This window comes from Lepidochelys kempii, chromosome 1 (assembly GCF_965140285.1).
Source record: "Lepidochelys kempii isolate rLepKem1 chromosome 1, rLepKem1.hap1, whole genome shotgun sequence".
Lineage (NCBI taxonomy): Eukaryota > Metazoa > Chordata > Testudines > Cheloniidae > Lepidochelys > Lepidochelys kempii.
In genome coordinates this window covers 205,714,269-205,736,589 of record NC_136380.1, presented here as the reverse complement: position 1 = coordinate 205,736,589, position 22,321 = coordinate 205,714,269, and the positions used below count along the sequence as shown (strand labels likewise).

Genomic DNA, 22,321 nt, shown 5'->3' with positions numbered 1-22,321 from the left:
AAAAAAGAGAATCTGGGGAACTATAGACCAGTCAGCCTCACTTCAGTCCCTGGCAAAATCATGGAGCAGGTCCTCAAGGAATCCATTTTGAAGCACTTGGAGGAGAGGAAGGTGATCAGGAACAGTCAACATGGATTCACCAAGGGCAAGTCATGTCTGACCAACCTGATTGCCTTCTATGATGAGATAACTGACTCTGTGGATATGGATATAGAAAGCGGTGGATGTGATATATCTTGACTTTAGAAAAGGTTTTAATATGGTCTCCCACAGTATTGTTGCCAGCAAATTAAAAAAGTATGGATTGGATGAATGGACTATAAGGTGGCTAGAAAGCTGGTTAGATTGTCAGGCTCAACGGATAGTGATCAACAGCTCAATGTCTAGTTGATAGCCAGTATCAAGTGGAGTGCCCAGGGGTCGATCCTGGGGCTGGTTTTGTTCAACATCTTTATTAATGATCTGGATGATGGGATGAATTGCACCCTCAGCAAGTTCGCAGATGATACTAAGCTGTGGGGAAAGGTAGATACAATGGAGGGTAGGGATAAGGTCCAGAGTGACCTAGACAAATTGAAGGATTGGGCCAAAAGAAATCTGATGAGGTTCAAAAAGGACAAATGCAGAGTCCTGCACTTAGGAAGGAAGAATCCCATGTACTGCTACAGGATGGGGACTGACTGGCTAAGCAACAGTTCTGCAGGAAAGGACCTGGGGATGACAGTGGACTAGAAGCGGGATATCAGTCAGCAGTGTGACTTTGTTGCCAAGAAGGCCAATGGCATATTGGACTGTATTAGTAGGAGCAGTGCCAGCAGATTGAGGGAAGTGATTATTCCCCTCTATTTGGCACTGGTGAGGCCACACCAGGAGTATTGTGTCCAGTTTTGGTCCCTCCACTACAGAAGGGATGTGGACAAATTGGAGAGTCCAGCGTAGGGCAACAAATATGATTAGGGGGCTGGGGCAAATGACTTATGAGGAGAGGCTGAGGGAACTGGGGTTATTTAGCCTGCAGAAGAGAAAAGTGAGGGGGGATTTGATAGCAGCCTTCAATTATCTGAAGGGGGGTTCCAAAGAGGATGGATCTAGACTGTTCTCAGTGGTAGCAGATGACAGAACAAGAAGCAATGGTCTCAAGTTGCAGTGGGGGAGGTTTAAGTTGGATATTAGGAAAAACTTTTTCACTAGGAGGGTGGTGAAGGACTGGAATGGGTTACCTAGGGAGGTGGTGGAATCTCCATCCTCAGAGGTTTTTAAGGCCCGGCTTGACAAAGCCTTGGCTGGGATGATTTAGTTGGGGTTGGTCCTGCTTTGAGCAGGGGGGTTGGACTAGATGACCTCCTGAGGTCTCTTCCAACCCTAAAGTTCTATGATTCTGTAAATTGGGAACTCTTCAATTAAGTTTTAATTAACTCTTTCAATTAACTCTTCAAAAAAGTTTTTTTCTCCTACTGATAATAGCTCATCTTAATTAATTAGCCTCTTACAGTTTGTATGGCAACTTCCACCTTCTCTGTATGTGTATATATATATATATATATATATATCTTCTTACTATATGTTCCATTCTATGCATCCGATGAAGTGGGCTGTAGCCCACAGAAGCTTATGCTCTAATAAATTTGTTAGTCTCTAAGGTGCCACAAGTACTCCTGTTCCTTTTATTGAAAAAGTGTTTCTCAAAATGCGGACACCATGGCCGCATGCACCCACCAGGGGCTTTTCTTGTGGCCATAGCCTCCTGGGCAGTGATGGGGGAGGGGGACACACGGGCCGTCAGCAGTGGTTGGGCCCTGCCCCCCTCTGGAGACAAAAGCTAGAGGAGCAGGCAGCCAGTGAGTTCCTCACCTTCCTGGGGGCTGTGGGGTCGGGCTTCAGCCCTTGGGTGGTGGGTGGCAGGCTCCAGCCATGGGGCTTCAGGCTCTGTTCCCTGGCCACGTGGTGATGGGCTCTGGCCCCAAGCTCACCCCCCCACATAACCCTGGCCCCTGCTGCTCCCTTAGTGCCCCATTGTCATTGGCCCCTGCTGCCACCGTACCCACCTCCCCACCCAGGGCTTAATTTGTCCCCAGGCTTGCCAGGACTTAGTAAGTCTGCTGCGAAAAAGTGATATTTGTGCATTTGTTAATAGCACTTTTCACAAGAGACTTACTCTCTAGCAAGTCTTTAAAAAAGCAACCAAAAAAGAAACAAGAAAAAAGGCAAAAACGTGCAAAGCACCTTATTTGTATTTCTATGCTGACAACTGTACATTATTTTTAATATTGAGTCTGCAAAAAGAACCCTACATAAGTAAATTACAATGATTTGGACATGTAGATGTGCATATATGTATTTGTTTTTCCAAAAGTTAATTAAGTATTTTAGGAAAAATTTTGAGAGTGGCCACCAGCAAGAGTTGATGGCCGCATTCTGAGGCCACCAAAAAATTTGTCATGAGAACCCCTGTTCTAGACTGTGTGGGTACGTTTCAACTGACAGAGGTACCCTTTGAATCAGGCGCTTAGTCACAAGCTTACGCAACATAAAGCGATGAGCAATTGAAGTGATTTCATTAGTTAACTTGACTGTGTTCTGTGCAATACTTTTTGGTGGGGGCAGGGGAAAAGGCGGTGTGAGTCAGAGTCAAAATTTCAGACAGTTAGAAAGGGAAATTAGATATCTGTTCATTTCTTGGAAGTTTAACTTCTGACATTAATGTTGTAGTTTTATTAGATTAATATTAATAGCATGCTGGTTTAATAGCAGTGCCGTGTATCTGTATCATTACTGGAACATTTGCTGGAACATTGTCTGCCCGCACGCTCAACTTCTTGTTTTGGATTAATAAATAGAATCCAGCACGCCACTCTTGAAAGGTTGTAACCTCTGACCAGTGACAGGCTCACTAGAGAGCAAACACCCCTTTGGCCCTAGACAGAGCTAAGATTTGGGCATTGCCTTATCCAGCCTGCCAGCAAATGTAACTGAATACCACTGCTATTAAAGCCATGCCATCACTATGTGTATTACCACGAGTTTTATGCCCAAATTAAAGTGCCGTTCTTTGTTTTACCTTGCATCCAGCTTTACAATTGGCACATCACATTTGAAAATCAGAACTGAAATAAACAATAATTCAACAATAGTGGGTTTGGCATTGGGCGTGGGCGGTGGTAAAACAGCAAAGAGAAGGAACTGAATGTGCAAAGAGGGGTTCCCAAAACTATGACAGTCCAAGGTCCTCATGAGACTTAATCCAGCCCTGAACACTGGCCTCCAGTCTCATCTTCCCATCTCCCAAACGACAGCACTTTAACAGGTTTCAGAGTAGCAGTCGTATTACTCTGTATCCGCAAAAAGAACAGGAGTACTTGTAACACCTTTATTTGAGCATAAGCTTTCATGGGCTACAGCCCACTTCATTGGATGCATGCATGCCCACGAAAGCTTATGCTCAAATAAATTTGGTAGTCTCTCAGTTGCCACAAGTACTCCAGTTCTTTTTGACAGCACTTTAGTCCTTTCCCATATCCCCTCTCCAGATCACCCCCTCCTTTTAGCTCTGGGATGATGCACAAACTTGGCTCAACTGAGGGGTGCATTGGCCACTTGCCAGGAGCCTGTGAGTTTCTCTTCTTTCACAAAACAAAGTGATAAGCAGCGCTCATATGAAGATGGAGCATTGCATGCTGGGTCTTTTGTCTCTCTGCAGCTCGCATCTCTGCATTATGAGGTTGGCTGTGAGCTGCAATTTGAAACTGCCTTCGTGCAGCCATGAAAAGGCACTAAAGTATTTTTCTTTGCTGGGCCTTATAGTGTTTTACAAAGACGAGTGGATTAACCCATGAGGAAGCATAGTCTCATTAAAGCAGGGAGTCAGGATTCCTGGATTCTAGTCCCAATCCTGCCACAAACTGTGTGACCTTTGGCATGTCACTTTGGCCAGATCCACACAGATACCTCAGCACCTAAATCAGGGGTTTAGGTGCGTAAATCCCAGATAAAAACGCCTGGTGAACCCTGTAGGCACTTAAACTCAGTTTTCAGGGTAAAAGTTCCCCAGGCTCCTAAGCCTCTTGTGACCCAAGAACCTCATAGTGCCAACCGCATGGGGGTGCAGAGGGGTTACAGAGGTCTCCCAGGTCTAGTATGTACTTTTGAGCTCACTAAAGGGCGGGTGAGGTCTCTAATAAAAGCTGGTGTTACACGGATCATCGAGATCCTCGTGAACCACGTTACACAGCTGGTGTAAGGAGTTGTGTGTCTACACTGAAAATTATGTTCTTAAAGTCTGTTTCTAGGGACCGGTCATGGGCAAAAGTGAAAAACAGGTTTCCTGTCAGACTAGCAATGTTTATCTCGCTGTGTGTTGACATGTAAATTAAGTATTGTATAGCTCCCCAGTCTGAACTGAATTCTAATGAAAGGTAACTTCAAAGAGGAAAAAAAAGTTACAGGCAGAAGCAAACAGCAGGGAACCCTAGCTTGAGGTGCACATCAAAGGCTGGCTGTCATATATTTGGGGGACAAAGAAGACTCCCCGTCATTCTTCACTGCGGAAGTAAATGGACAGCCAGTTTGCTTTTTGAAAAAGGGCCCCTCAACTGGGGTTGGTTGAAAATGCTGCAGAGCACTTTGGCTCAGATAAGCTTCTTTAGACAGGAGGTTAACTTGACTCTAGCTTAGTCTCTAGAAAGTGTGTTATGACTTTTATACGTAGATAACCATTTGTTTCCAGTATTCTTGCTCACTATCTCTTGAATCTCTCCTCTTTGATATTAAACTAGATGGCAGGGGATGGATCACTTGATGGCTGCGGGGACTGGACGGCAGGGGATGGATCACTTGATGGCTGTGGGGACTGGACGGCAGGGGATGGATCACTTGATGGCTCTGGGGACTGGATGGCAAGGGATGGATCACTTGATGGCTACCCTGCCCTTTTGAAGGACCTGGCACTGGCCACTGTTGGAAAACAGGAGGCTGGACGAGATGGAAGATTGGTCTGACCCAGTGTGGCCGTTCTTCTGTTATGTTCAACTTATTCTTGTTTTCACTATAAGTATACGTAAGTGTTGTGGTGTTAAGCCAAGAGGTGGTTTGAGCTGGATCATGCACACTGCAGGGGACTGTTCCTTTGGGAATTGCAGGTTTGGTAATTCTGTGCGTGTTCAGTGGATCAGGGGCTGGGCACTCCAGGGAACATTGTGAGGACTTGTGGGTGCGGGGGGAGGTGTATGCCTGCTGCTACCCATATAGAGAGATGGAGGCCTGCAAGGCAGTGTTTGTGCTGCCAGAGGCTGTAGGGAGCCAGTCCACAACTGGCACAGACTAGACTCCCTCATGCTAAGGGCAGGAGGTGATGAGATGCCCTCACAGCCCTGGGTGCTGCTGGGGAGCATCACATTTCTGCCTCCCCCTAGGTGTCCAGACATCTCTCTCGCACTGAAGCCCCAGGGAATTCTCTTGTTTGCGGGGCCCAATCCAGTAGGTGTGTTGAGGCTGCCTTCTGGCTTCGGCCCATTCAAAATTTGACCGGAGGAGTGGGCGGCGGGAGGGGTGGGGGCAGTGCCCACCTTATATCTGTTAGCCCAGTGATTAGTGCTCTTGCTTGGATGGGGGAGACCTAGGTTCAGTTCCCTCCTCTGCCTGCAGTGGAGAGAGGATTTGAAAAGAGGCCTCCTGTCTGGGTGCCCTCACCACCAGTCTATAGAGCCATGCAAGCTCAGTGGCTCAAGCTTTTATCCACAGTGGAACAGCTTAAACTCCGAAGCATGAGGTTTAATATCCCTGCCAGAACATTGATCATCATGGTGATGCAAAGACCTCAGAGCACTTTATACTAGGCATCAATTAATTAAGTACTGCAGTAGCCCATCCCAGTCTTCACTGCAGTGTCAGCTTGAGCTAGAATTTAAGCTGTGCCCCTGATTTGATTCCCATTCACTCTCAGCTTGTGTCTGCACTTTTGCAGCTGGGCGATTGCTTCCTGGCTTGGCTAGGCAGACTTGCTAGCTCTGCTCGAGTGAGTGCATTGAACAGAGCAGTGCAGGCTTGGGTGGCATAGGTGGCAGCTCAGGCTAGCCACCTGAGTGCAGAGCAGCCCAGAGCCCCTAGGTAAATACTCAGGCGATTAGCCCGAGTTACATCTCTGGCTACCCTGGCTGCACTTCTAGTTTTAGAATCTAGCTCAAGCAGATCTAGTGCCCGTCTGTCTACCTGAGCAGGGAAGCACGTTTCCAGCTGCAGGGTAAATGTACTTGCCCAAATCTCTAGCTCAAGTTAAGTGCTGCTTTAAATTCCAGCTAGCTGGCCGGTCAGGAGAGGCTGGGTTGAACCTCAGCTCTTGTTGATCCTGCAGCTTGTGATGCAGTGGGGATGCTGCAGCTCAAATTACAACTGGTCAGCCTCTAAGCTAGTCAGCCTGTGAAGCTGGAGTGTTGCTCTGCGGTGTTTTGACTCCCACTTGAGCTCGCCTACTCAAGTGGAGTAATTCAAGTGTCATTAACTCGAGTTAACTTGCTGTGAAGACAAGCCCAGAGCCAAGTTCCAGTAGATGAACAGGGCCTATCAGTTTCACTACAGTGGCTGAACTGACACTGATTTACATAATTTCTATAGCCCCATGGATAGGTAAAGCACAGATTGCTAGCACTCACTTACAGATGGGGAAACTGAGGCACAGACATATTACGATGACTCCCTCAAGCTCACTGCGAGTCAGTGGCAGAGCTAGGAATAGAAACCAGTTCTGCCTGACAGGCCTTAGACGATTCTCTGGGTTCTCGACTGGTCCTTTGTGATTATCAAGTGACCCCGTTAGTTAGTTTGCTGGAGAGGGCCATCAGCCAGCCACATACCTCACCACGGATGCTTGGCTGCCTGAATCTTTGTGTGAACAATGCCATCTCTGTCCTCCCAGATTAGCAACTGAGTCAGAGCCCAGTCCCTGTCACATGCTCTCTCCCTCCTCCTTCCCCCCCCCCCCCCAATGAGGCGATCAGTGAATCAGCCGGGGGAGGAAAAATGAGGCTGTGAGATTAAAGTGGGCTGGAGCTGCTGCCACCATCCCTCCCACCTCTGTGCTGATGGTCCCTTTATGGTTTAACCTTGCAACTGGGAGCTGAGGGTCATAAATGACAGGGCCAGACAGAGGCTTCTGCTGGAATCCTGATTAGTTTTCAGCAGAGCTTTTCTCTTTCCCTTCTCTTGGCACAAGGAAACGTGGCCTTGTGGTTAGAGAAGGAGACTAGACACCCTGGTGGCAGATGCATGCAGAAGATCTAAGGGATTAGGACTAGGAATCCAGAGTGTGTTTTCTGGCTCAGGGAAGGAGTGCGGTCTCGTAGTTAGAGCAAAGAGAGTGGGATCACAGGCTTCTCGGTTCTATCCTAAGCTGCCTTGCTGTGTGACCTAGAGCAAATCACATCACTTCTCTCTGCTTTGGTTTCCCCAGCTGCTAAGAGGAAACAATAATGACCTCCCTCTACAGAGGGTTGCGAAGTTTAATTAAAAGTCTGCCCTGCCGTCAGACCCTCAGAGGGGAGGGAGGGGCTTTAGCTGGGCCAAGTCCTAAGTAATGCCAAGTGCACTGTAGGGGAGACGAGCCACTGAGCAGCCCAGTGCAGCTCATGCCTGTGGGACCTGCTGACACTGTGGCTTTCTCATTGTTTTGGCACAGGAGTGAGGAACCATCAACAAAGCTGGCCTTGTCTCCGTTCACCAGCTAACTATATACACAAGCTGTGTAGCTGTGAGCCTTGTCCACTGATGAGACGATAGCTTCTTTTAGAAACACTTCCATCGGCTGGGCCAGGCGCTCCGGTCTGCCACCCCTGCTTTCCTGCCACAGTCAGTAGCTGGACGTCCCAGAGGCCTTGTCTGCACTAGCATTTTTCAGGGCCTCTCTGATGCGGCCCCAGTTGTAGAGGGTCACTGTAGACCAGACATTTGCAGCCATTGATGTTTTTACCACCATCGCCAGCGCCTAACCCCACTCTGGTGACAGGATGGCACAAAATGTCCTTGTCCGATTAGTTCCTCCACCATTGCTACCGCTGGTGCAGCTGCATCCCCAGCAGGTTTCCTGAGAAATTCTAGTGCACGACTATGTAGAGTGAGTTGTGCTTCCTGTGGGCATGCGGCATGTTTGCTTTGTGTAGTGTTGTTAACATCCTACCTCACTCACGCTGTGTAGGAGAGGAATGTACCTCAGTCTGCTAAATCGACCGCCGGTGGATCAATCTCAGAGCGTCGATCCCTCCCAGCTGTAGGACAGACCTGCCCTTAGTGCCCTACGATGCTGACATGACTCCACCTCCATGAGAGGCGTAGGGCTTATGTCCGTGTAGTTAGGGTGACACAGTGTCTGTGTAGACACTGGGATCCTTACATGGGCTCCCAGCTCCCCAGCCGGGCTGCTGCCAGATCTTCACTCCAAGCCTGCCTGCCGCCCAGGCTCCTCACAGGGAATCCTGTTGCCTCCCAAGGTCCTGGCTTCATGCTCCATGCTGGGAGCCCAGCTGACCTCTGGGCTCTCAGCTCCCCGCTCCCTACCGGAGGCATGGCAGCCAAAAGGACTCCAGGTGCGGATCTCCCCACCAGAGGTGAGAAGCCCCTGGTGGCTTCCTCCAGCTTCTGGCTGGGAGGGGGAAGGTGAGAAGCCTGGGGTGCAGCTGGGCTCCTGGTGGAGAGCTGCCTGGAACTGAAAGCCCTGACTCTCAGCCCCCCACACTGCCCCTCTTCAGGCAGTGGTAGCACTCCTGGTGAGGACACACACCACCAACAGAGGGAGGGTAGGGTGGACATTAGCCGCCGCAATAATTTCATAAGGTAATAACATAGCTCAATTTAAGATTGTAGAGTAGACATGCCCTCAGTTTCAGTAAGACAACAGGCTCAGTGAAGATAAGATTGCCCACTAGCACCTTGTTAAGGAAGTGCTATGAGCTGTGAAGGTGGCCAGAGCCCCCTCTGAAGTGGTGCACCAGCTGGATCAATGGCCCAGAACGTATCTGTGAGTGGAGCCGACTGAAAATGGTGTTCAAGGAGAAATACTGAATTAAAATCATATTTGACCTTGTATCTCCACTAGAAGCATACAGGACAGTTCCAGGGGTTAAAATTCTTCCTTTTGTTGCATCCATGCTAACCTACTTTGTCTGGCTTCTCTGGTCATTCCCCCACCCCCATTCCCCTGCAGGAAGCCTCACTGATCAACCAAACGATCCCATGGTAGCAGTGTAAAACAGTAACTCCAGATCAGTCAGATTATTTTGGGCCTAGTCTGACCTCATGCCTCTTATTTCAGGAACAATTTTACACAGCACCTGAGCATATTGCTCGGACTCTGTCTTGGATTGTTCTGTCCATAGTATCTAATGCACCTAAATCTAAAGAGAAACAGTAACAACATCAATTTCTGTCTATGGGATCCATTCCAGGGTTTGCAGCCAAAGCTTCCAATCTGTCTTTGCTAGATGAGGGGTTGAGCCTTGGACCATACACTACGGGGTAGCAAAATCTTTACCTTCCTACCTGTAAAAAAGACTTACAGTAAAGTGTTCTCGGCTGAAACATTTAAGTGATGCTCATTACTGACGAATCGCAATCCAAATATGCTTAAGTGCAGCTGCACGTTTCTCTCAGGCTTCAGTTGGGGCTGTTCCAAAGGACATGTGCATTAGGGAACGGAGTGTGGTTTGACAGAAGGGTCATGGGCAGCATAATTCCTACAAGTCAACCTATTCCTCACTTTGAAGCAGGGCATCTCATACTCAGTGGTACAACCCTTCTCCAAACTGGAGCTGCTAGGGAGCAGACCCCAACACTGATTTGTATAAATGCTATACACTAAGTACACTGTCTAAAGCAGACTTATGTGCCATAGGCCTTCCTGTGGGTCCCTGGAGGAGTCTGATTCAATGTAAATGTCTGACACACATAACCCTGCTCCCATCTGTTTCATGGTGTTTAAAGGGACTTAGATCATAGAATCATAGAATCATAGAATATCAGGGTTGGAAGGGACCTCAGGAGGTCATCTAGTCCAACCCCCTGCTCAAAGCAGGACCAATCCCCAATTAAATCATCCCAGCCAGGACTTTGCCAAGCCTGACCTTAAAAACTTCTAAGGAAGGAGATTCTACCACCTCCCTAGGTAACGCATTCCAGTGTTTCACCACCCTCCTAGTGAAAAAGGTTTTCCTAATATCCAACCTAAACCTCCCCCACTGCAACTTGAGACCATTACTCCTTGTCCTGTCCTCTTCTACCACTGAGAATAGTCTAGAACCATCCTCTTTGGAACCACCTCTCAGGTAGTTGAAAGCAGCTATCAACTCCCCCCTCATTCTTCTCTTCTGCAGACTAAATAATCCCAGTTCCCTCAGCCTCTCCTCATAAGTCATGTGTTCCAGACCCCTAATCATTTTTGTTGCCCTTTGCTGGACTCTCTCCAATTTATCCACATCCTTCTTGTAGTGTGGGGCCCAAAACTGGACACAGTACTCCAGATGAGGCCTCTCCAATGTCGAATAGAGGGGGACGATCACGTCCCTCGATCTGCTCGCTATGCTCCTACTTATACATCCCAAAATGCCATTGGCCTTCTTGGCAACAAGGGCACACTGCTGACTCATATCCAGCTTCTCGTCCACTGTCACCCCTAGGTCCTTTTCCGCAGAACTGCTGCCTAGCCATTCGGTCCCTAGTCTGTAGCTGTGCATTGGATTCTTCCGTCCTAAGTGCAGGACCCTGCACTTATCCTTGTTGAACCTCATCAGATTTCTTTTGGCCCAATCCTCCAATTTGTCTAGGTCCCTCTGTATCCTATCTCTGCCCTCCAGCGTATCTACCACTCCTCCCAGTTTAGTATCATCCGCAAATTTGCTGAGAGTGCAATCCACACCATCCTCCAGATCATTTATGAAGATATTGAACCAAACCAGCCCCAGGACCGACCCCTGGGGCACTCCACTTGACACTGGCTGCCAACTAGACATGGAGCCATTGATCACTACCTGTTGAGCCCGACAATCTAGCCAACTTTCTACCCACCTTATAGTGCATTCATCCAGCCCATACTTCTTTAACTTGCTGACAAGAATACTGTGGGAGACCGTGTCAAAAGCTTTGCTAAAGTCAAGTTCCAGTTATCTGGGACTTCCCCCGTTCGCACGAGTTTTCAAAGATAATGGCCAATGGCTCTGCAATCACAGCCGCCAATTCCTTTAGCACTCTCGGATGCAACTCGTCCAGCTCCATGGACTTGTGCACGTCCAGCTTTTCTAAATAGTCCCTAACCACCTCTTTCTCCACAGAGGGCTGGCCATCTATTCCCCATGTTGTGATGCCCAGCGCAGCAGTCTGGGAGCTGACCTTGTTAGTGAAGACAGAGGCAAAAAAAGCATTGAGGACATTAGCTTTTTCCACATCCTCTGTCACTAGGTTGCCTCCCTCATTCATTAAGGGGCCCACACTTTCCTTGGCTTTCTTCTTGTTGCCAACATACCTGAAGAAACCCTTCTTGTTACTCTTGACATCTTTTGCTAGCTGCAGCTCCAGGTGCGATTTGGCCCTCCTGATTTCATTCCTACATGCCCGAGCAATATTTTTATACTCTTCCCTGGTCATATGTCCAACCTTCCACTTCTTGTAAGCTTCTTTTTTATGTTAAGATCCGCTAGGATTTCACCATTAAGCCAAGCTGGTCGCCAGCCATATTTACTATTCTTTCGACTCATCGGGATGGTTTGTCTCTGTAACCTCAATAGGGATTCCTTGAAATACAGCCAGCTCTCCTGGACTCCTTTCCCCTTCATGTTAGTCCCCCAGGGAATCCTACCCATCCGTTCCCTGAGGGAGTCGAAGTCTGCGTTCCTGAAGTCCAGGGTCCATATCCTGCTGCTTACCTTTCTTCCCTGTGTCAGGATCCTGAACTCAACGAACTCATGGTCACTGCCTCCCAGATTCCCATCCACTTTTCACATCAGATCAGCTCTGTGAGCTAAAGAAAGATCCAGACAATTTAATAATATTGGATCTAAATAATAAATATGCGACTGTGTAACAAAAGAAATCGAACACCCCCACACATGCAAAGAGATCTGAAGCCAATCTACTTTCTGCCCAAGGATCTCAATTACTATAGGAGATCTTGAATATATATTAAGGTAAAGAACTGCCTGGCTGGATGCCTACACAGAACTGGCTAAGTGCTGTCAAAATGCCCTGTCCCAGGTTGTTGCTTCTTCAGCATCTCTCTCTACTTTAGACTGTCCAAAGTCCTGGTGAGGAACCAAAGAATGAATCTCTCCAGGATTCATAGATCCCAAGGCCAGAAGGGACCATTGTGATCATCTAGTCTGACCTCCTGCAGAACAGAGGCCATAGAACTTCCCCCAAATAATTCCTTCTCTACTATTGATGAGTGATGGAGAATCCACCCTGACCCTTGGCAAACTGTCCCAGTAGCTAATAACCCTCACTGTATGTGACATGGGGTCAGAAGAACCTCACTGGTTGTCATGGGGATCCAGTGGGATGTGGTGAGTGACCAGTGAGGGTGGTAGGGAGGACTTTTGAACGGGCTATCAAGTGAGGCCTCTTCCTGTCCCTCCATTCTCTGGCATGTACCGTTGGGAGAGTCAATCGTCATCATTTCTATAGCAGTGACTTGTGCCTTCTTTTAGCATCACTGCTCCAGACGTGGTGGTGGAAGACTTTGAACATCCTCAAGGTTTTGAACTTTTATCCTCCTGTAATCTGTGTCTTTACTGTATTCTGGAAACTGATTAACTTGGCAGCTTCCATCCCTGGAAGGAAATGTTCCTCCAGTGGTTAAATATTCACTCACCATTGCATACAGAATAGAAATGACAGACAGCCAGGCTACCGGGGCATGTAAAGTGGATTTTCTCGCACATCAAACACAAGTAAAAATGGCAGCACAAACCAGCTGCAGCCGGGCACTGGCGGGTACCCAGCAAGTATTAACCTCCAAACTCTGTCTGCCATGATAGCCCAAGGGCCAGATCGTCAGCTAGTGTAAATCAGCAGAGTGCCATTACTTCACTGGAACTGCACCAGTTCACACCAGCTGAGGATCTGGCCCCAAATCTATAAGATTTCTGGTTCCTCCTTTAAGACGCTCACCTGGGCACCCCATGCAAACACCTTTGTTCCAACATATATTTTCAAGCACCAGCAAGAGCTGCGTTCCTAATAATCTGGCATTTCTAGCTTCCACAAACCCAGTGCTTGCAAAAGCACCTGATGTAGGAAATCTCTGACTGTTGCAGTAGCTCCAGCATAGCTACTGAAGGCCTAAGGTAGACATGGTGCAGGTGTTTTACCCACCGTGTCCGTACTCAGCAACACCCCAGCATCCTGCAGGGCTGCTCATGCTGGATTTATTTAGAGGGAAAACTGCCACCTGGCAAATGACCTGCCCACAGCAACCTGGGGCATTGCTTCACTATTGACGCAAGGGACGACTGCAACTTACTGAGTAGCCAGCGTCACTTTTGTAACCCTCTGGGCTTCTCAGAGCAGCCTCACGCCCAAGGGCTGAGCAAACCTGAGCCTGCTTCGCTCGTAGGTGCTGAGAAGAGCACAGCCTGATCAAACCAGTCTGCTCTCTCCTCAATGCAAATAGGCAGCAGTGTGATTTCCCTGTGTCCTCCGGCTCTCTTTTATTTCTTCCGCTGCCACAATAGAATTTCATTTATTAACTTCTTGAGCAGCAAAAAAAATATTCCATTATGCTGCGCTAATCCTCAAACCAATCCCACGCCAGCACACAAGAGGCAGAGGCTGAGCTCAACTGTGAGCTTCCCAGGGCCCCTGGCAGTGGAAATTTCTCAAGCACTGCTCATTAACTAAAGAGATGGCAGTTGTGTAAGGGTCCCATGAGGGAGGCAGGAATGCGGGCAGCCTTTGCTCAGTGAAGGGGTTAGACGCTCATCACTGAACTTGACGGGCCTGGGAGAAAAAGTTCCGAAACCTTTGCTTGTTCTAGGCCTTACCCAGGAAAGTTTTAGCCATAAAACCTCAATGCCCTGCCAGTAGTGCATGGGCCTGCGGTGTCAGCTGTATGGATTGGCCTTGGAAGGTTACATTTTTGATAAACAGCGACAGCTCTTTGGCAATATACAGCAATTACATGGGGAATAAAACCTGCAGCAGGCCTTTCAAAAGCAGGGCAGTGGGTTGGGGGTGAGGCTTGGGGGGGTCCTTCTTTTCTAGGCCACTTCCTGCAGTTCTCTTCTCATTCCGATGGCCACCTCTCCCCCTGTGCTTTAGTGAAAATAGGATCCTGATCTGGCCCCAAAACTAAACCCCCTACCAAAGACATTTTGCCATAACAGAATCAAAGCGATCTTTGGTTCTGTCCCTCCTTATCTGTGCCCGAACTGGAATCATTTCTCTGACCTCCCCAAAAAACACTGGAATTTTTACAGCATTCCTGGTTTGGGGGGGTGTGAAACAAAACCTCAGCTGATGAGGTTTTACAGAATGAACCCCAACCAGTCCCAATTTCACTTTCACTTTTTACCATGCACCCACCAGGCCCCAAAACCGAGACACAGAATAACTTGCTTCAGTCTGTTGAGCTTGTTTGGCAGGGCAGTGATGTTTACCTGGCAGCACCCCAGAAACCTCAAGATGTAGGGAGCAGCTATCCGGCACCCCTGACAAACAGTGAGGGGGACCCAAAGGCCAAGGAATGAGCAGGGATGAGGGATCTAGCTAATAGGGCCCCACGAAAGAGAAAAAAATGTAAGTGGCAGGGGTTGGCTGGGGCAACTGGTGCTTGGAGAATGGGAGCGGCTGTGGGGTTGTGTGAGCAGCATCAGCCCAAGTTCATTCCACATTCATTGATCTGGGCTGAGTTTTGAGAGTGCCACAGAACTACAAAGGAACACAGGTTTGGGCTGGGTTTAGAATCAGCACGGTCAGTGATGCCCCTGTAGCATACCCCGCTTGTGGTGAGTGAGCAGTATGGACAGAATTGCCAGTTGATATCTACTTGGATTGTTTCTTTGTTTCCCAGTGGCAGTAACTCAGTAGAAAATCTATTGGACTGAATGGACAATGGCCACATGGAATTACATTACTGGCCGGATGGGCTGTCAGATTGTATTTTTGGTGACGGTGGTGATTGACAGATGTGAAGTTGACAGAGGTCAAACACGTCCCTTCTCCTTAACTGGAGAGCATCCCCGCAGCTGGAGGAATTGCCTGCAGTACTTGTAGCACAGGGCCTTGCTGCTAGGTTGTTCCTCTTGATGTGTAATCATCCGTGATTTTGTAAGCTAAACAGGCCTGGGCCTGGTTAGTACTTTGCTGGAAGACCCCCACGGGAAACCTATATGCTGCATGGCGTGATGGTGGTCACTCTGATTCAGTAGAAAACTGGTGGCTCCCAGCGGTGCTGGTGCTGCTGGAAGCACATTCGTTCAGATAAGGTAAGATACTAAGACACGGGTCACAAGGGTCATTAAAGGTGCTCTGGCGTTTTGAGCAAGAGCAGGGGTATTCAGTCCTAGATTTCTTGCAGGATTCCTATCTGGCTGATTACATTCTTCTTCTCTAAAAATCCTGCTGTGGTGTCCACTGGATACATCCACAGCCCAAAGGTGGCTGCATTTGGATGCTGAGTGGTTCTGTGAGATAATACTCCCAACATATGTAGTGCTTTACACGTTCAAAGCACTGTACAAATATTTCTTCATGAGGCAGGCAGGTGTTACTATCAATCCAAAGTTATTGATGGAGAAACTGAGGCAGAGTGACTTGGGCCAAGGGCATGCAGCAAGTCAGCAGAAGAGCCAGGATTAGAAGCTGGGACTTTCTGACTCCCTGTTCTGTGCTTAGCTCTCCAGCTTCCACTGCCTAATACTCAGTAGAGTCCTTCGGGTTCTCCTGAATGAACGCTGCTAGGTAAATGAACAGGTTGTGCTTAATTATTTACAGGGAGATTTAATTATTCATCCCATCCTTATTATTTGATCTCCGTATAAATCTGCTGGGGAGCAGAGACGAGATCCCTGTGTAATAGGAACAAGCAAGTCCCTTTACCGTGACCTGATTTCCTCCTGCTGGGAAGCTGCCTTGAGCTGGGACAGTTTGCACTTTGCCGCTCCCTGTAGCTGATTGAGTAACCAGATTAGTCTCCATAAAAACAGAGACTGGAGCAGCCAGATGAAAATGATAGAGATATGCAAATGACACTGATTTTCACAAATAGCCACCTGAGCTGTTATTCCAGGTACAGAGCCATTTCCTTATCAGAAGGTACATTCCTAATAGGAGCCTTTATGAGCCAACCAGGGAATATTTTAAACCTACCTTTGGCATTTCAAGGCTAACTCAATTTCCCCTAGTCTCAAGATGAAATATTAACTTCTGTATTGGTACAAAGGCCCTGGCAGGCTGTAAAGCAGCAACCTTGCAGGGAGAATGAGAAGACTGGCTGAAGGGTGGAGAAAGAGAGAGGCTGTACAGGGGCCAGCAGCTTTCAATCCAATTTAAGGTCTTGGGCATTTTCTTTTCTCTCTGTCGGCAGGGGTGAGAGGTCACAGATGGGTGATACCCAGCTAGGGTGGCCCTTTCTGGGGAGGATTTAATTTCTTAGGGCTTGTGTTATGAGATCCTGGGATGACCGGCTCTATGCACCTGCAGAATTATTGTGCTAGGCTTCCTGGGGTTTTTTGGTAGATAATGCCAAGCTTAACTAGCCCTGTGCCTATAATCTGAGGTGGGCGGAAGAATCATGGATGAGTGACACAAAACTGAGATGCCCAGGCCCCAGGATACTGTGTTGAGTAATGCCAAACTGAAGTGGCCCTGTGCTGATGTTCTCAAAGCAGAGAGATATCCTGTGAGTGACGCCAAACTGAAGAGACCCCATGTTGTGAGGCTGGGAGGGTCACGGAGGTGACCTCAATTATATCCCAATTGACACTACGCTTCTGTATAGCAAACCTCAGGAGTGCCTTCTGAGCTGGGCAGGGATTATTACCAGCCCGGTGTCATAGAAGGGAAACAAGCACAGGGAGGTGATGTTACTTGGGCAAGGTCACACAGGGAGCCAGTGACAGAACTCAGCATGGAACTCAGGAGTCCTGACTCCCAGGTCCCTTGATCTAACCACTAGACTGGCTGCTTCTCTGAATGTTATGGAAATAGCCAATACACAGCATGCTCTTGAAGCTGGTTTTTATCGGTGGTGTGTGCAGAGCTCTGGGGACACTAAGTCTGGGCTGTGTTTAGCTCTGAGGGCTTTCTATGCAAGCTTGATTGAATGTGTTCCCTACTGATTCATTGGTGCTCCACAGCTCCTGTACGACGGCTCGGCTGCCATGAAGAATCACCCTTTTGTTCAGTTTGTATTTCAACAGCTGGTGGTGGATACAGATCTAATTTGCAGGTACTGACCTACTGCTCAGCTAGCCATGCACCCACTAAAGGTTCAAAAGAAGCCCATTGGGCCTCTTGAAAATGAGTGCAGAGTTTATACTGGGAGATGAGTTGTTCAGTGCTTACTTTGTTCCATCTTTAAGGAGGCAGCAGAGGAGAGCTTCCTCAGGGATCTGGTTTCCAAGTCAATAACTGGCAAGCTAAGCAGTGAACAAACACCCGAGCTGGTTCTAAGTAGGTTCGCTTCATTAAAAGTGGCCAAAGCACCAAGTCCTGGTAACACCCACCCACAAAATGAGAAGAACAAAATCGGTTAATTTTTAATGGACATTTAACACACTGTCTAAAAGGAGGGAATGCTGGTTGGTGGTTAGAGATGGGAGGGCCAGGACCCCAGGGATATGTCTACACAGCCGCTGGGAGATGTCATTCCCATCTCAGATAGATGTACATGCTCTACCTTTGCTCTAGCTAGCACCTAAAAATAGCTGTGTGGCCAAGGCGGCCCGACGGTGGGCTGGGCTAGCCACCTGACTACATACCCAGGAAGTTGAGCAGGATTGTACTCTGGCCGCTGGCCCAAACTACTGCCGGCGCCACTGCAGACACAGGGGTATTTTTAGCCCTGTTCACGAGAGCGCCTAGTGTGTATAAGTCTACCCAAGCTGGGAACTACACCTCCCAGTGGCTTCCAAGATACACCTGCTGTGAGGTTATAAACTCAATTTGGTGAATCTTGTATACTTAGAATTTCCACAAGCGTGTGGCAGGTAAATGAGATCAGCAGCTGAGGTGATGGGGGAGGGTGCTGGTTTGGGGAGAAAACTGTTTTACAAGCACAGGGCAGAGGAAAACCAGAGAGACAAATTGTTCGTGCTGGAAATGGGAGGCTAGGGAGGTATTAAAAACAAGGCTTGGAGGTAATGCTAAACTTGGTGACAAAGCACATAATGAGGGACAGACAGTACTCTCGGATTCCAAAGGATTTGGGCTGTTTGGAGGATTAAGCAGCATATGAAAAATACAGTTCAGCCTAGACCAATAGTAAGTAAATAGCCTGTGGGCAAGGGATTAATGTCTAGGGGATATGTGGTGAATACAATACAGCACACGGTAAGTTTGAGTAGTGCTTTGGGTACAAGCTGTGTGCCCCAATGGTTTATGGCGTTATGACAGCGTGGACACTGAAACTACCAAGCCACTGCGCAGAAGCAGGGGAAAGGCTGAGCAGACAGTAGATGATATGGGCAAAGGGGAGCGTACGGAGCACATTAGCTGATGGTGTTACTGACCCGGGGCCCATCTGCAAGACTGGATGGGACATGCTGGGTCACAGATTGGGTGCGTGGGGGGGAGTGTAGAAGGAAGATATGGAACAGGTCCCGGAGCATGGCAGACTACACAGGCTTTTCCAGGCTCTGCAGAGTCACCCATTCGGTTCATCTGTTCCTCCTTTTGTTTCTCCTTCCCCAGCAGTATGATGGATTGAGCCTGGGCACAAAGCACTGCACGTGTCCTGTTTCCCAGCTCACCAGGGCACGGTTCTTAGCTTTATCAGCTGCCTTTGATCAGAGCTATGAATCTCACCACAGAGTGGAAACAGCAGAAGCAAAGGAGAGTGAATGATCCTGCCTTTCCTGAATGCTGCACGGTGGTGAAGTCCAGGAACAGGACTGAGGAGTAGACAAGCCAGTAGTAATATTACCTCTTGTGACAGGTTGGATCACAGAAAACCCCCTTGAGGCTGCCATCTGATGTGCCAAGACTACTTCTTCCCCTGCTTTCCCTGCCAATCTGGGACTCCAGAACCCTGCCTGGTTGTGCCAGACTCGCTTGCTGGCTACAAACACAGACCCAGGTCTGAACAACGTCCCACAAACTGCAGGCTCACCTGAAAACAGCTTAAGAAGTGTTTCTGTCTCCAACATGCAGATGCCCAACTCCCAGTGGGGTCCAAACCCAAATAAATTCGTTTTAGCCTGTATAAAGCTTATACAGGGTAAACTCAAAAATTGTTCACCCTCTATAATACTGATAGAGAGATATGCACAGCTGCCCCCCCCCCCGGTATTAATACATACTCTGGGTTAATTAATAAGTAAAAAGTGATTTTATTAAATACAAAAAGTAGGATTTAAGTGGTTCCAAGTAATAACAGACAGAACAAAGTGAATTACCAAGCAAAATAAAATAAAACATGCAAGCCTTTGCCTAATACAGTAAGAAAGTGATTACAGATGAAACCTCACCCTTAGAGATGTTCAAGTAAGCTTCTTTTACAGACTAGCCTGCTTCTAGTCTGAGTCCAGCAATCACTCACACCCCCATGGTTACAGTCTTTTGTTCCACTTTCTGGTATCCTTTGGGGCTGGAGAGACAATCTCTTGAGCCAGCTAAGACTAAATGGAGGGATCTCCCAGGGGGTTAAATAGACTTTCTCTTGTGGGTGGACAGCCCTCCCTCCCCCTGTGTAGAATCCCAGCTACAAGATGGATTTTTGGAGTCACATGGGCAAGTCACATGTCTATGCATGACTCAGAACTTACAGGTAGCAGCCATTGTTCACATGCTACCTTGAACGTCCTCAGGTAGACTTCTTATGTGGATTGGAGCCTTCCAAGATCCATTGTCAGTTAAGTGTTTCTTGACTGGGCACTGAACTTGCACATTCCTTTCTAAAAAAGCCGCCCAAATGCCTTACTATGGCTACTTAAAAGCAAACAAGTACACATCTAATATTCATAACTTTGAATGAAAAAATGATACATTCATACAAATAGGATGAATATATTCAGTAGATCATAACCTTTGCAGCGATATGTTACATGTCATATGTAGCATAAAACATATTCCAGTTATGTCATATTTACATTCATAAGCATATTTCCATAAAGCATTATGGGGTGCAATGTCACACCTCTGTCCACTAACTATTGTATGTCTACATTCCAAGCTGGAGGTGTAAATTCCAAAACACTAGGTAGATAGGGTGGTTAGCCCCTCCCACCCCTTGCTCCTCATGGCTGCGCTCTATTTTTAATGTGCTGGCTTGATGGGGTATGTCTCCTCGAGCTGGGAATTGCAGCTCCAGCTTCAAGTGCAGACATCCTCAGAGCGTGAGAGAGGAGAGCTTCACAGACCTGGCCTCTAATCCCCCCAGCTGTAGGGGATCCAGGGGTCCCATAAGGTTTCATATGGCAAATGCAGGACATTGTGTTGGGATGCAGTGATGCTATTCAGTATGCAGACGGCACAGAGTGGAATAAAACTGTGTGCACTTGGGCTCCCCTTCCTCTAGAATTTTTTAGCTTCGGGCACTGTACTTGCCCTGTTGTTTCAGCCCAAGTAGACAGAAAACGTCTACACTGCAATAAAAGACCTGCAGCACGGCCATAGTTGGGCAAGGTCAGCTGACTCATGCGTGCAGGGCTCGAGCTGCAGGGCTATAAAATTGCAGTGTAGATGTTCAGGCTCGGGCTGGAGCCCAGGTTCTGAGACTCCGTGCTGTGGGCTTTGTCACAGTATAGACATACCCTGAATGGGCGATGTGAACAGTGGCTTGTTCTGGCTTGTAAATATAATGGGCCAAAGTTAGCCACAGTGTTACTCCCGTGACATCTGTGGGGTCACTGCAGTGATGAATCCAGCCCAGTGACCCTCTAATGTGGTTCTTTCGCTAGCCAGAAAAGGCAGGAACAAATATTAGTTTGAGCTGATGTGACGTTATTGACATAATCTGTAACTGTATAGATCACTGTTGAGACCACTGTTATATATTTGCAGCAAATACTGTATAAAGATTGTCGTGTAAGGGATCTATAGAGAGGTTATGATTATGCTGTCTATATGTGTGTATCATTTTTGTAGTTAAAGTTATGAATATTGGCTTTATACTGTCTGTATTTCAAACTTATGCTATGCTTCTGGGTGACACCCTAGACAAGTTGGTGACAGCTCTGCCTAGCCTGCTTGATGGCCCATTAAGGACCATCAGCTACACAACTGACCCATTGAGAGAAGGCAGATACAATTCTGCTGATACAGACTAACACGGCTACCACTCTGAAACCAGATACACCTTGTAACTCAGCAAAGTATGCAGGGCTTGCCCCTGTGACTCCAAACTCCATTTTGCTGTAATTTTCCACAGTAAAAACAAAGAGGTGTTCTTACACCTGGAAAAGACTATAAAAGGCTGATGCCTCATCTCCATCTTGTCTTCAATCCTGTTTCTTACCTCTGGAGAGACTTTGCTACAAACAGAAGCTCTGCACAAAGGACTGAAAGACCCATCCCAGCTGTGGATGTACTCCAGAGACCTGATTTGAACCTGCAATTTATTCCATCACTGCTGCAAACCTGAACCAAGACCTTTGCCATTACTGTATGTAATTCATTCCATTCAACCAATTCTAGCTCTCATCTCTATCTTTTCCCTTTTATGAATAAACGTTTAGATTTTAGATTCTAAAGGATTGGCAACAGCGTGATTTGTGGGTAAGATCTAACTTGTATATTGACCTGGGTCTGGGGCTTGGTCCTTTGGGATCGGGAGAATCCTTTTTCTTTTACTGGGGCATTGGTTTTCATAACCATTTGTCCCCATAACGAGTGGCACTGGTGGTGATACTGGGAAACTGGAGTGTCTAAGGGAATTGCTTGTGTGACCTGTGGTTAGCCAGTGGGGTAAAATCAAAGTCCTCTCTGTTTGGCTGATTTGGTTGCCTTAATGGTAAAGGAACCCCAGCCTTGGGCTGTAACTGCCCTGCTTTAAGCAATTTGTCCTGAATTGGCAGTCTCAGTTGGGCCCTGCCAGAACAAGCATCGTTACAGCTGATTATGAATGTCTTCATCTCATTGTGAACAGTGCACTGTACTTGCAACAATGCCATGCCTCACAGGCGCAGAGCCC

The 22,321-nt window shown here is 47.7% G+C and overlaps 1 long non-coding RNA gene across 1 annotated transcript; it reads left to right on the top strand.

Annotated features, from left to right (window-relative positions):
• Positions 1 to 16,442: 16,442 nt before the first annotated feature.
• On the top strand, positions 16,443 to 21,865 carry LOC140905544 (uncharacterized). The gene is made up of 3 exons (XR_012156879.2): positions 16,443 to 16,522; positions 17,328 to 17,419; positions 18,883 to 21,865. It is a non-coding gene; the product is annotated as an uncharacterized LOC140905544 (long non-coding RNA).
• Positions 21,866 to 22,321: the final 456 nt, after the last annotated feature.